General features: G+C 40.3%; 1 protein-coding gene across 1 annotated transcript in view; it reads left to right on the top strand.

Annotated features, from left to right (window-relative positions):
* The first annotated feature begins 1,466 nt into the window (after positions 1-1,466).
* The window catches only part of LOC111870879 (loricrin), a 95,072-nt gene continuing 83,457 nt past the window's right edge, over positions 1,467-13,081 (top strand). Inside the window, exon 1 of the mRNA XM_023863491.2 lies at positions 1,467-1,585. The gene's annotated coding sequence lies outside the window, so the exon portion shown is untranslated. The remainder of the gene's footprint in view (positions 1,586-13,081) is intronic.

The following is a 13,081-nucleotide window of genomic DNA, read 5'->3' as shown; positions in this document are numbered from 1 at the left end:
TGTTTAGAGAAAATGTGAGAGGCTCGACGTCTCACAATGATATGGGTCTCCACGGCAGGATACAGGGATAGCTTTATTTTTAACTTTATATAATTTCAATTTACGATTGTCATTTGCAAGAACGTTAATATTGTAGTATGCGCGCAACTCTCAACTTTCAACCGCGACTTTCGAAGGGCAAAGATCAAATTCACACGCCTTCGTGTGACGTAATTGCCTATTGTATAATTAAAATATTTCGAGCACAAATAAAAACGTCATCATAGCTATAGGATATGCTGCGGGTATTTAAAAAACATGAGTATGATTACAAGCATTAATGTGGAATATGTTACTCCTGTCAATAAGAATAGAGATTAAATACATTTACATGAAGAGCAAGGTTTATATGGTAAAAGAGGTAAAGCTATCCCTGTCACTAGCAGTAGAGGTCCATAGGGTTGTGAGACGTCGAGGCTCCTACATTTTCTACACAATCGGTTTACAAATGGCGGTGGAGTTGCCAGCCTTACTCGCCGGCCGTCCTTAACACCCAGGAATGTTCCTGGTACTCATTTCTGTTACGGGCTGAGTCGACCCCACGGCTATAATGCGGATGAAAATATTATTTCAATTAAAAAGTCCAATGAAACCCGCGACCTTCCTGCTTGTAGCATAATGCCTTAACCAAACACACTGCCGCGTGCCTCTAGATACAGACCCGAATGTCTGTGAATAGAATAATGAGAACATTTTGAGCTAACAAGGAGCAAGAGAGGGCTCATGAAAATCATTTAATGGAGGGATTGCAGTCTTCTTTGATATGACGCCATGTAGACTGGTAGATACTCTCCAAAGTTTCGGAAGCATCTCCTGCCTCTCTCTTCAGGGTATCATGAAAATGAAGGCAACAGTTTTACTTCAATTATTAATACCTATCTGTTAGGATACACGGCGTCACATTCCGGAAGACAAGAATCCTTAGAGTCACTGCCGTAAAAGGAACTGTTCCCTGTTCTGAGTCAGACGAATCCATTCCAAACCCTCCCATTCTATTTCATTGAAATATATTTTAATATTATTCTTCCACTTAAGTTTAGGTCCTCTAAGTGTTTTGTTTCCTACAGGTTTTCCTATCAAAATTTCATATCCTCTTATCTTTCATGCTTGCTATTTGCCCTGCCCATCCAGTACTCCTTAATTTGACCATTCTAATAATATCTGGTTAGGAGTACAAGTTACGAAATGTCTAATTAAGAAATTATCTTCAGCACCTTATTACCTTTTTCCTTCTTAGATTTAAATATTATTCTAAAAATCTGTTGCGTACTGCAAAGTAAAGTAGGTTAAATAATAAAAACGAAATACGGACGAAGAAAAGAAATATGGAAAGGAACGTCGAGCAGTACTGGTCACGTGTGTCGCGATCTATTCCCCACTTCGGCTGTACAGTCCCTCCCCTGATCCACTCTCACCGAAACTTAACGGTCAGCCTGCCGCATGCATCGCGTATATCCACACAGTTGGTGTCTCATCTTGCGTGCGGGTCTCTGCGAACTCGTACCAGTGCAGCGGAACGGCAGCTTGGCTAATTCCTGCAGCTGAGGTATGAGTTACACATCAAACTATACCGGGTGTTCACATTAAAGTGGGGAAACCTAAACGCAAAACAGCCTTTAAATTCATCACTTAAACATGTCACATTAGGTTGAAATACTGTTAAAATTAAGTACATTTCTGGTTTTTAATAAATAACAACTAAATAACATTTTTTAATTATGGTGCTAAACTAGTTTAATATATTCGATATCGATGAAATAAAATTATGTATTTTAGCTTATAAATTGCAGAAATAAAGGATTCAGACGTCTCTTTATTTAAAAAACAGTAACTAAAAAATTAAAGGGAAAAATTCCCGGTTGTAAAACTTCCTACGCGTTAAGATCGTTGAAATAAAATTTAATGTCGAGTTCTTACAGCACAGAAAACGCACTCTATCTCCATACCAAGCGGCTTATAGTGTTTTGGTCCGCATCAATCATCTGGTATCTAAAGAACATAACGTGGTCCACTGGTTGAGGTTAGATCTTTCTAACAGACCTAACAGATTGTCACGTACCTCATCACCTGAGGATGGAAACAGATCCAGGCTATGAAACGTTGTGTTTGACACTATTGTCACGCCCCCTTAGAGCCTACCGTCTGACGGTGTCAGGGAAATAATTGCTCCTTATTCTGTGAATGCCGGTCACGGTAGCCTAGAGGTCTAGGGCATGTACTGTCTTCACCCGGTCGGAAACGAGGATCGTAGGTTCAAATCCCACACAAGGCATGGATGTTTGGTGTGTTTATGCGTTTATTCTGTGTTTGTGTAGTCCTGTGTTTAGGTAGAGACCTTGCGACAAGCTGATCACCTGTCCGAGGAGTCCTACCGTCTGTAATAAACGATCAATGAAACTGAGAAATCAGCCCTAGGCTCCAAAGCGGGAGCGAGAGAAAAGAAATTCTGTGGATCCTATGAAGCACATAGATGTACAGTGTAGGCATAATGCAGAAGGATTGAATGTCAGAACAGGTGGTAAACATAGTTGCCATTGTGTTTTATAAATATTTAATGTGGGACTGGCAGGGAATATATGTCTACGTATTTTGGATACGGACATTCTAGCCGTGTTTTAATGATATATTTTTTATGGATCGGTGAAGAAAAACCGGTAATGAAAAGGTGAATTTAATCTGTAAACAGACTTATTCATCTTAATAATCCGAACATCCTGTATAAAATTGAAAGAGAATAAATTTGTAATTTGTCGTATTTGAGGTCCTTCAAGTGGTAATAATTCATAAATATGTCTTGCTGTGTAGTTTAGTAGAAGAGAAGCGAACTTTTTGGAGGAACTTGTTTCCTCTGTGCTACTATCCTGAAGGTGGAGGCAATAAATTCCTGCGCAAAATTAGTGAATATCTACAAAAATATACGGTGCCACTTCACAGAAAACAGTAATTTTCATATTCTTAATTCGGCAATAATTAGACTTGCTTAAACAAATCCAATTTTATTGAATATTAGATACGTAATGTGTAGCTATTGTTCTACCTTGAAGAGGGAAGTAGTATGTTGCCTCGAAACATTGGTCATCACATACCGGACTACACTGTAACTTATCATGCAATGTCAGTACTCGTTGAGGTAAATAAGAGATGCAGAGCCTCTGGCAATATTTTGATTGCGAGCTTCAAGAAAAAAGAACGGTGTACTTATTTTTAAGTCTTTTATTTAAATACTCTTTAAAATGGTAAATTATATTACCATGAATGAAGGTATGATAATAATGAATTGTAAAGCATGTAGGAGGAAAGTTTAGTTTCATAATTTGAAATATTATCCCAGAACTTTCCGTGAGTTACTAAGGAAAACCAAGAATGCTTGAATCAGGATAACTGGTACCCAGGCCGGGATTTCTGTCCGGGACTTCCCGAATACAGAACATGAGTGTTAAGGACCCTCGAAGTTTGGCGGAATGGTTCAGATGGGAGGATAATATTAAACCAGATCTTTGAAAAACGAGGCGTGAAAACTTGGACTGGATTAAAATATATCTGGATAAGGTTTAATGGCAGCAAATCATTAAACACTGTTGCATATGAAGAGTACTGTATTCTTGGATATTACATCGTATAGTCTGGTAGATATTTGTCAAAAGTTCGGAGGAACGTACTGCTTCCATCTTCAAAGTAATAGCAAACAGAAGCAGAGTGAAAACTTCTGCAAGGCTACACAGCGTTAAGATTCCAGATACCATTCATCACAGTCAAGGTTGTCATAACCTCAAAAACTCATGTAAATGTACACATCTGCGGGGTCCATGAACGAAATTGTTACCTGATCAGTTCATTAACATTCAGCCCTCCACGGAACAGCATACACTCGTACTTCCAAGTCAGGAAATACAAATATTTGCGAGATCTGAGATTTTCACTATAGTGAAAATGGGATCTGATGCCGTGGAGTCTGGTAGATCGTTACTGACATTTTCGGACGACTACGCTTCTATTCTGTATATACAGGATGGGTGAGAATATTTGTATCGAAGAGAGATGAAGTGACAGGAGGTTGGAGAAAACTGCATAATGAGGAGTTTCATAACTTGTACTCTTCTCCAAGTATAATTACAATGATCAAGCCGAGGAAGATGAGGTGGGTAGGGCATGTAGTACGAATGAGGGAGAAGAGGAATGCATATAGGATATTGGTGAGAAAACCGGAAGGAAAGAGAACACTAGGAAGACCAAGACGCAAATGGGAGGATAATAATAAATTGGATCGTAGAGAGATAGGATGGGATGGTATGGACTGGATCATCTGGCTCAGGTTAGGAACCAGTGAAGGTCTCTGATGAACACGGTAAAGAACCATCGGGTTTCATAAAAATCTGGGAAATTCTTGAATATAAGCACAATTGGCTGCTTCTCAGAAGGGCTCAGCTCCATCAAGTTAGTGTCCACATAAACGTTGGTGACAATCTAACAGGCTACACGGCGTCACATGACCGAATATATTAGTCTATAAATATGTTCGGGTTTCCTTCTAGGGTTGAGGATAATACCAGCGATTGGGTTCCAGTGGAATCAATAGGCTACTATTGCAGACGCAAAACAATTATGCATCTGAGGTTCTGATAGTGGTTAATATTGTGAGCGCCTGTTCTAGGATGTGAAGCCGTGAAGTCTGCAGAAGTGCGCTGACATTTCGAAGATACATATTGTCTCCATTTTCAGATACGAGAGTAATATAAGTAGTAAGGAAGCAGCAAGCATTCTTCATCTTGCTTTTTTCGGGATATTACTCTTGGTTACTGGAGATGGAGGCAGTATGCTCCTCCGAAACGTTTACACATTTCTATTAGACTACTCGCTACTGCGCCCTGAAACACAATATGCATTTCAAACTATTTACGCCTATTATTTGAATGTGCATTCTGATTGTAATATATATTTATAATATTTTGGGCTCAAATAATTTTTAACCCGAATTTTAGGTCATGCTGTTTTAGCTAAAATTTTATATATTTTATACACCTCAACTCCCCCCCCCCATATGTCTTCATGGCACACTGTTTAATTAATTAAACACAGGGAAGCTTTTCTTTTTACATAAATTAATAAGCAATAAAAATCTGTGACGATGGTAAATATGGAAATTAGACTAAGAATAGTCTGGTAATTAAGATATTCACCCAGAGTTTGGTAAATCAGAAAGGTCTAGTTCACCATCAGAGAAAGATTCACAGTCAACAGTTTTGTTGATCAGGTGTCATCAGATCATTTTCCCTTTTTAATATCTAATAAAATGGGGTTGTAAAACAACGGCCATTGAACGTGGGTTACGTTGCAGTTCAAGATAGTAATGGGTATTTCTTGTAGCTAACGTTGAGTATAAGTGAATATTTACGTCTGTCCTCAGTACCCAAGCAACCAGACAGAAATCTGACCTAGAGACTTTCTTGGTGGGAGAAGCCTCCACTTTCACTGCGCAACTCCGAAAATAATACCACGCCAATTGGATGCTTACAAAACGAAGTTTAGCAGAATGGCTCTTTCTCAACAGCACACATTGGTTACGTCGGATATCAGGTTCTTTGTGGATTGTTAGTGAGCAAGAATGTGGAAACGTGCCATCACGGCCAATGTTAATGCAGCAGCTGAGAACTTAACTGCAGAATCACAAATTTCTGTATCACTATTCTGATTGCTATTGGGGTGGGACTAAGTCCCTTGTACTGCGGCCACTTCTGGCCTATTGCACCGGCCCCAGATGATAGGTGAGGGTGATTGTCCACCACAAATCACACTTGACCAGACCCGGAATTGAACCCGGGCCGCCGTGGTGGGAAGCCAGCCACTAACCGCTTGAGCTATGGCGCGGCCAAAACTCCAGTCCCTATAGGGTCAAGAATCTTCTTCTCCACGCCTCCCAGACCAGATCTGGGACAGACCCAGCCTCTTATCCAATGGGTAACGAGGACATTTTCACCTGGAATAAAGCGGCCGGGTAGCGAAATTGATGAGCCATCTCCAACTATTACTGAGACCCAAGATTACATGGATCTATACATCCACTCCCGCATACGCCTTCATGGCGTAGTGCTTAATTAGTTAAGCACATGAACAACTTTTTTTCTTTACCTTAGTGGATAGAGTTGGAATTGGAACCGAGAATTGAACCAGGAACCTTCCGAATACGAAGTAGAGGAGTTAACTACTGCATTACATAGGGATGATGTTAAGCGGGGGCACGCGGTAGCGTGAGCTAAAGGGGGCCGGTGCTTAAGGCTGACAACTCGCTGCTCTCTGTGAGCCGATTGTCCAGAAAATGTGTGAGCCTCGACGCCTCGCAACCCTATGGGCCTCACGGGTAGCTTTACCTTTTACCCAATGCTAATGCAATCTCACCTGTGTACCCCGCATAGAAATTTTGAATGCCTCAACCAATCTTTATGAAACTTGGTATGTATATCATGGCATCTGAGCCCACATCAGAAGGTGTATTTCATATATCTTTCCCATTCAACTGTGTGTCTATATGTGTAGCCCTTTATCGTTGCTGGGCAACGGCTCGGTAAAAACTTCACCGCGGCAATAAATACATATGTAAAATAGAAGAAATGTTAGACGTATCGTTTTCCATACGATCGCTGTACTATCAAATGAAAGTAAGGGACCAGTTCTTCAAAGAGCTTCTTTAGTTTCGGGTTTAATCTCAGGCCAGGCATTGGCAGGTTATAAAAAATAAGAAAGTCGGTTATACTCTTGAATCTTTCCAAGCGTATTTCTTCGTAATTTTACCAAATTCGCTTATGCATTTTCATCTATTCTTTATTTCTATTCTATTTCTTTATAGGTAGCTTTGATTTCGCTAATATTCATCACAATAAAACGTGTTCCAAATAAAATTTTAGATCTGACTTAAGATCTGTGTTTTATGACAATTATAAATACGTGAATTCTGAATTGTTATGAGAAACTAAATATCAAATAAAAATAAATATATTGCCGAACATGATAATTCTTAAGACCTTACAACAGATAATATAAAGTTCATTAGGAGCTATAACCAATTATAAGGACCCTTTCTTCCCTTAACCTGATAAAGGAAAGAGATTCAATTTCGGAAACGCTTTGTTTGAGAAATTAAGACGTTGAAAATTATCCAGAATAATGATGTTTGTTTTTTTAACAACATCGTCAAACACTATTAGACTTATAACAATTAACAATATCCATGAACATAATACTTGAATTTTTCTCGGTGTTGGGGATATAGATTGTGGTTTTCTGGGTTTTACTCTGGAGATGAAGGTAGTTTGTTTCCCGAAAATGTTGCTGCAAGATTACAGGTTATTACAGAAGACCACAACGTACACAATAAAAGTAATATTGTGTTTTAGTGTCATGTTGTTATGTAGAACATGTATATTCAGTTTCAGTCTCACAATATATGTATAATTCTAGGATAATTACACAGCTTCTGCATTACGACATGTTTCGGCCACATTTGTTACCATCTTTAGGTAGTATTTATACAGTCACTTTCAAGCGCAAGCGCAGACCCGGAACACAACACCAGGAAACAGAAAGACCACTGCACAGAAAGCGAACACGGAAAATACGCACATGAAAAGCAAGTCCAGTATGTGACGTGAGAGCACACGAACCCTAGGAGAGCTGGTGTTACCGCGCTCATCAAGAAAACGCTCATTACAGAGGACACAGGACTACACACCAAATACAATAAAAACATAAAATAAATAAAACTAATAGAAATTGCAATAATAACAATAATAATATTTAACCAACAATGGTGTAATTTTCACTAGTTCAAATTACCTCATCTGTTTTAACTTAAGGATGAAAATCAATTTTAAGACAGATTTGCATAATTTAAGGTAAAATTTACGAAGTTGAAAGACGGTAGTAATGTGAATAACGCCTACCTTTCGGAACACTAGGACAAAATTCTGTGTAATTTATATTATTAGTTTATGTCCATAGCTAAGAACTTACACAGCAAACAACATGGCCTTCCCGAAATTGTAAATATTGCCCTCTGGAAGGGGCACAGCAGAGAGAGTTGAGAGTAATTGCAGTGACTGTAAAAGTATTACTTGATGATGGCCAAAAATAGTTGCCGAAACGTGTCGTAATTGTAGAAACTATATAAATATCCTGGAATTATACATATACTGCGAGACTGAAAATGCATTAAAAAGATACACAAATATATATATATATATATATGTGGTCGCGCCATAGCTCAAGCGGTTAGCCGCTGGCTTCACACCGCGGAGGCCCGGGTCTGGTCAAGTGGGATTTATGGTAGACAAAGTGGCGCTGGGGCGGGTTTTCTCCGAGTACTTCTGTTTCCCCTGCCAATCTTCATTTCACCAAATTCTCCATCACCATAATCACCCGGGCAGGCTACAATAGGACAATCAGTGGCCGCCGTGGCGAGTGGACCCATTGAACTCCACCCCCCACTAAGAGAATTAAAAAATTATGTACATATAGTATAGTATAATAGACATAATATACACTAACATATACATCAACACAAGCGCGAAAGACCATCATTGTCATTACGGTGAAGACCCAGATATCAAGAAAAGTTTTGAGGTACGTAGTTACGGAGGAATACTGTCTGCATTTCAAGGGTCGAAGAATAAATCAAGATCTACTATCCACTTGCTTGCTAATGGTTCCTTGCTTGGTGTATTCTTCGATTCTGAAGATGGAGGCGACATATTGCTCCAAAATTTCAGATGACTTTCAATGAATTATGTGGAGCTGTACCCCAGAAGACAGAAATCTCCTTAACCAGCGCTCTGATGACCTAATTACCTATAAGATGTTAACAATTCTAACAGCCAAACAATAACAGAATATTCACAAAAGAGTCAATTAACGTTTGTATTAAGTCATCCTTGCAGCAATTAATGAAATGTGAAACCAAGGGCTCTTTGTTGGCTCCAGTGATTTCTAACACAGAATGTTGCAAGTTGTGTGGACACTCCCACTAGACTAGCGACAGTAGGTCGACTGCTTTTTGTTAGTTACATAAATGGATCGAGCATGGAATTTTCGCCCCAAGCTAGCATCATTTATACTCTCTACAGGCGATTTATGTTTCAAGATTATTTCAATAAATGCCAACGGAATTACGTGCATGATGTTACTATAAAAGCCCGAAATTTGGTAAAACCAAGGTTTGACGCGTGAATCCTAGGTTTTAACACATTCGGGTCTTTGCGGCAACATTAGATTAATTGGATACTCTGGGAAGTGGTACACTACAGTGTTATAGATCTTTATAAATATTCTGAAAGAACCTGATCTTGCTATCTTCAAAATCGTCATTTACAGTGCTTGGGAAATATTTGCTAGTCTACACGGTATTTCATCCCTAAAGACAATATTCACTGCTGTGAGAACCTTGTAGTCCCAAATAATGTTTATGTTACATATAATTATCACTTTTTATATATACTAAAAAGTAATGTAACGCCCGATCCACGCCAGCAGCAACGAGTTCCCTGGAACGCCGATAAAGGCGACACATGTTGGTTTGCATGTACGTTGACTGCAAGGTCTGATAAGATATAGCACGGCAAGTTAATTGTGTTTATGTACTGGTATCAAGTTCGCCGATGGCCGTTGATACATGCAGTCCTAGTATCGGTATAAATAAACACATAAGTATGCTATTACACACATACGCGTATATAATTTTCATGATTCGCAGTTAACCATTTAGGCTGGGGATACACGAGCGCAAGAAGTACGTCCGTTGCAACGAACGTACTTTATGACGGACGTTGCTGAGGACACCACACAGTTGCAGAATGCGGTGCGCAGTTTTTTGTCTGTAATGGAGACAGAAGGAAGCATAGCATTCGCCTCTCTTGTTTATTTCTATAAAAGACGTGACGACGTTCGTTATAACGGACGCATTTTATGCGCTCGTGTGGCCCCAGCCTTTAAGTGCAGGAGTTATTTCATTAATCGCTGGATTTATTGCTGAATAACTCTTCATTTTACTCATAGAATATATTTATATTTCATGTGATTCTCAGAACAAGCAGTAATTACAGCAAAGGACTCGACGTCTTTTCGCCGAAGTAGGAACCGGAGTCTTACAGACATGCATATCAGATTAACTTATATATTTAGTGGGTTAAATTGTGTAAGACACGCTGTATCCATATTTTCACGAATGTTGCGCCACTGGCTATGAGCTGGACCACTCACGCGTTGGTTCTGTATATCACCCAGGCCCTCCAATCAGACAGGTTTTGAGGTCCGGCTAGTAGCTTCCTGCTCAGTGGACACCAACGGGCTCTGAAGCAGACCGCTTTTCAAAATAATGTCGGACAAAGAATGTGTATAAATTTATCGTCTCCACGCCTTTCGCTACTATCTGATTTGGGGAGAGTTAGTGAAAGGTTTCTGAAGGCTTCCAGAGTCATCAGACAGTGATATATAGTCCTGTGGGACTTTACTGGCGAGGACCAGGAGCACTTTACTGGGCTGGAATTGAGTGGCCAGAGCCACAAATAAAGACCGATCCCTCCCCTTGTCGAAAAGCGCACATGTCTAGGAGTGAACAAAAAACTTGAGGTCATAGATTTCCAAAGACTGAAACCAAGAATGACTGTGCTGTCGAGGACCAACTGAAATTTAAAAGATTGACCGACACCTCTATATGGTTTCACAAAGCAGTCGATAAGTCTAGAGTAAATTTTAGCTTACATAGATAAGTACATATATATCTTAGTTGACTTTGGGTTTATTTAACGACGATGTTCTTACCTCAGATTACATAACATTTAATGACAAAATTATCAGTGAATAATCACTCAGCGATGTCGTGAAATAAAGATGTAGTGGTCTAATTAGAAGCATTATTGAATAATTTGCCTGGTGTGACTGAGGATACTCATAACAGACTTCAATCCTGAAAGCCGGCCTCCAGAACGTTCCTGAAACAAAACAGGAATGCTATCCACGTATCTGTATGTATGTAAAGCTGATTTGCGAACAAGTTGAGCTGTCCTTAATATGTATATGTATATGTGCGTGTAAATTGACGTGGCACAGTGTTATGTACGTGATTTCGACTTAATCTGAAGTAAATATAATTGTGGGGCCCCGCCATAGCTCAAGCGATTAGTCGCTGGCTTCCCACCGCGGCTGCCTGGGTTCGATCCCGGGGTCTGGTCAAGTGGAATTTGTGGTGGACAAAGTGGCGCTGGGGCAGGTTTCCTCCGAGTACTTCGGTTTCCCCTGCCAATCTTCATTCCACCAATTGCTCCACAATCACCCTCACCTATCATCTGGGGCTGGTACAATAGGCCAGAAGTTGTCGCAGTACAAGGGACTTAGTCCCAGCCCACTAGCGAATATATATATATATATAAAATTGTAAAAAGTGTTTTCCTATTTAATGCCAATAAACATGAGTGTGTTATAAATAGCAGACAGGTAGGACAATACTTTCTCACGTACTTGCGTAAATTTATATTATAATTCTCCCCCACACTATGACGCTCTCAATGTTGCCACTTCATTCAGTTGTTCTGATGCCTCATTGGTGCAGTTTTGTAATCCGGAAGTCTCCCACGCACGAATTCTTGCGTTTTACGACATGTATTGCTGCCGGTAACGAACACGGAGCCTTGCCGCTCTTGGCTCCCTATCCCACACCTCTTGCTGTTGTGGTCCATAGTACAAACGTTCTGGGAGGGACTTTAAGCCGTGGGTCCCGTGTCGTAGATTTACGGCACGTAAAAGAACCTCATGTCTCTAGGAGACCTCTGAGCTAAATTAGGCAAATTTTCCTGCCCAAGTAGTTTCTAATGCCTCCGGTAAATGGGGAAAGTTTTAGGTACCACTGCCAGATGAGGATCGACCTCGCTGACAGAAAGGGACTAATTATCAGATACCACTGCCAGTAGAGGGCCGACCTCGCTGGCAGAAAGGGGCTGATAACGGGCACCAGTACCGGTAGGGTATGGGGACATTAGAAATTAAAGGGGGATGCATAATGGACTAATAACTGGTCTAAGTGCATGGGGAAACCCACCTCCTCCAACAATGAATGAATGAATGAGTGAATGAATGAATGAATGAAAGGAGCGTCTTCGGAATATTTGTGAAGCCACTCCCGAAACCACATAAAAGAGCATATTTATGCAATTATTGACTTTCTGGACATTATGCATCTTCCTATTTCCATTTAAAAACATAGTGGACTCTGTTTCCGTTCTCAGTTACAATCCTAATCACATGGGTCAAATCGATAGGGGTAGTCCCTACACACGGACACCAGAACAAAAAAAAACTGCGTATAATAACAATAAAAAAGCTAAATCTATCTTTATAATAGGCAGTGGACGCCCATAGGATTGTGAGACGTCGAGGCTCCCACATTTTCTAGAGAGTAGACTCACATATGGCGGTGAGGTCATCCGGCCTCCCTTTAACCCCCTGAAGATTGCTAGTACTCATTAATGATAGAGTCTGAGAACATCCCAGAATCATTGTGCGGCTTGAGACACTAGGTTAATCAAAAAATCCAATGACATTATCGGGAATCGAATTTGTGACCTTCCAGCTTGCAGCATTCTGCCACAATCAACTACGCTACCGCGTGCCCCATATATAAACCATATATATCATAAAACATCAGCGGGAATTAAGACAAACAAGCCTCACTAAATTACAGACTGCCAATGTCACTGTACTACTGCGCATGCAAAGTCACACTAAGTCTTCGAATTCTTTTTATGGCCGCACTGCTGTTCCCTGGGAATTTCGAAACTCAAGTGAGAACTCTCCTGGAACCTTCTTAGCTGCAAGCGAACTCGTGTAATATAGTCGCGGCACGGACAACGCAGAAAACACAGTTTTATCGTTGCGCAGCACAGACCACACAGAAAATAAGTCACGGGATATATAAGTACTGTTGGAGTGTGACGCCACTGCGTCTGCGCGACAGTGTGTTTACAGTTATGTTGCTTAGCAGTGGGCATGGCGCGGAACATAT

Source organism: Cryptotermes secundus, unplaced genomic scaffold (genome assembly GCF_002891405.2).
Source record: "Cryptotermes secundus unplaced genomic scaffold, Csec_1.0 scaffold709, whole genome shotgun sequence".
Taxonomy (NCBI): domain Eukaryota; kingdom Metazoa; phylum Arthropoda; class Insecta; order Blattodea; family Kalotermitidae; genus Cryptotermes; species Cryptotermes secundus.
Note: the sequence above shows the minus strand (reverse complement) of the source record. Positions and strands in the feature narration are given on the sequence as shown.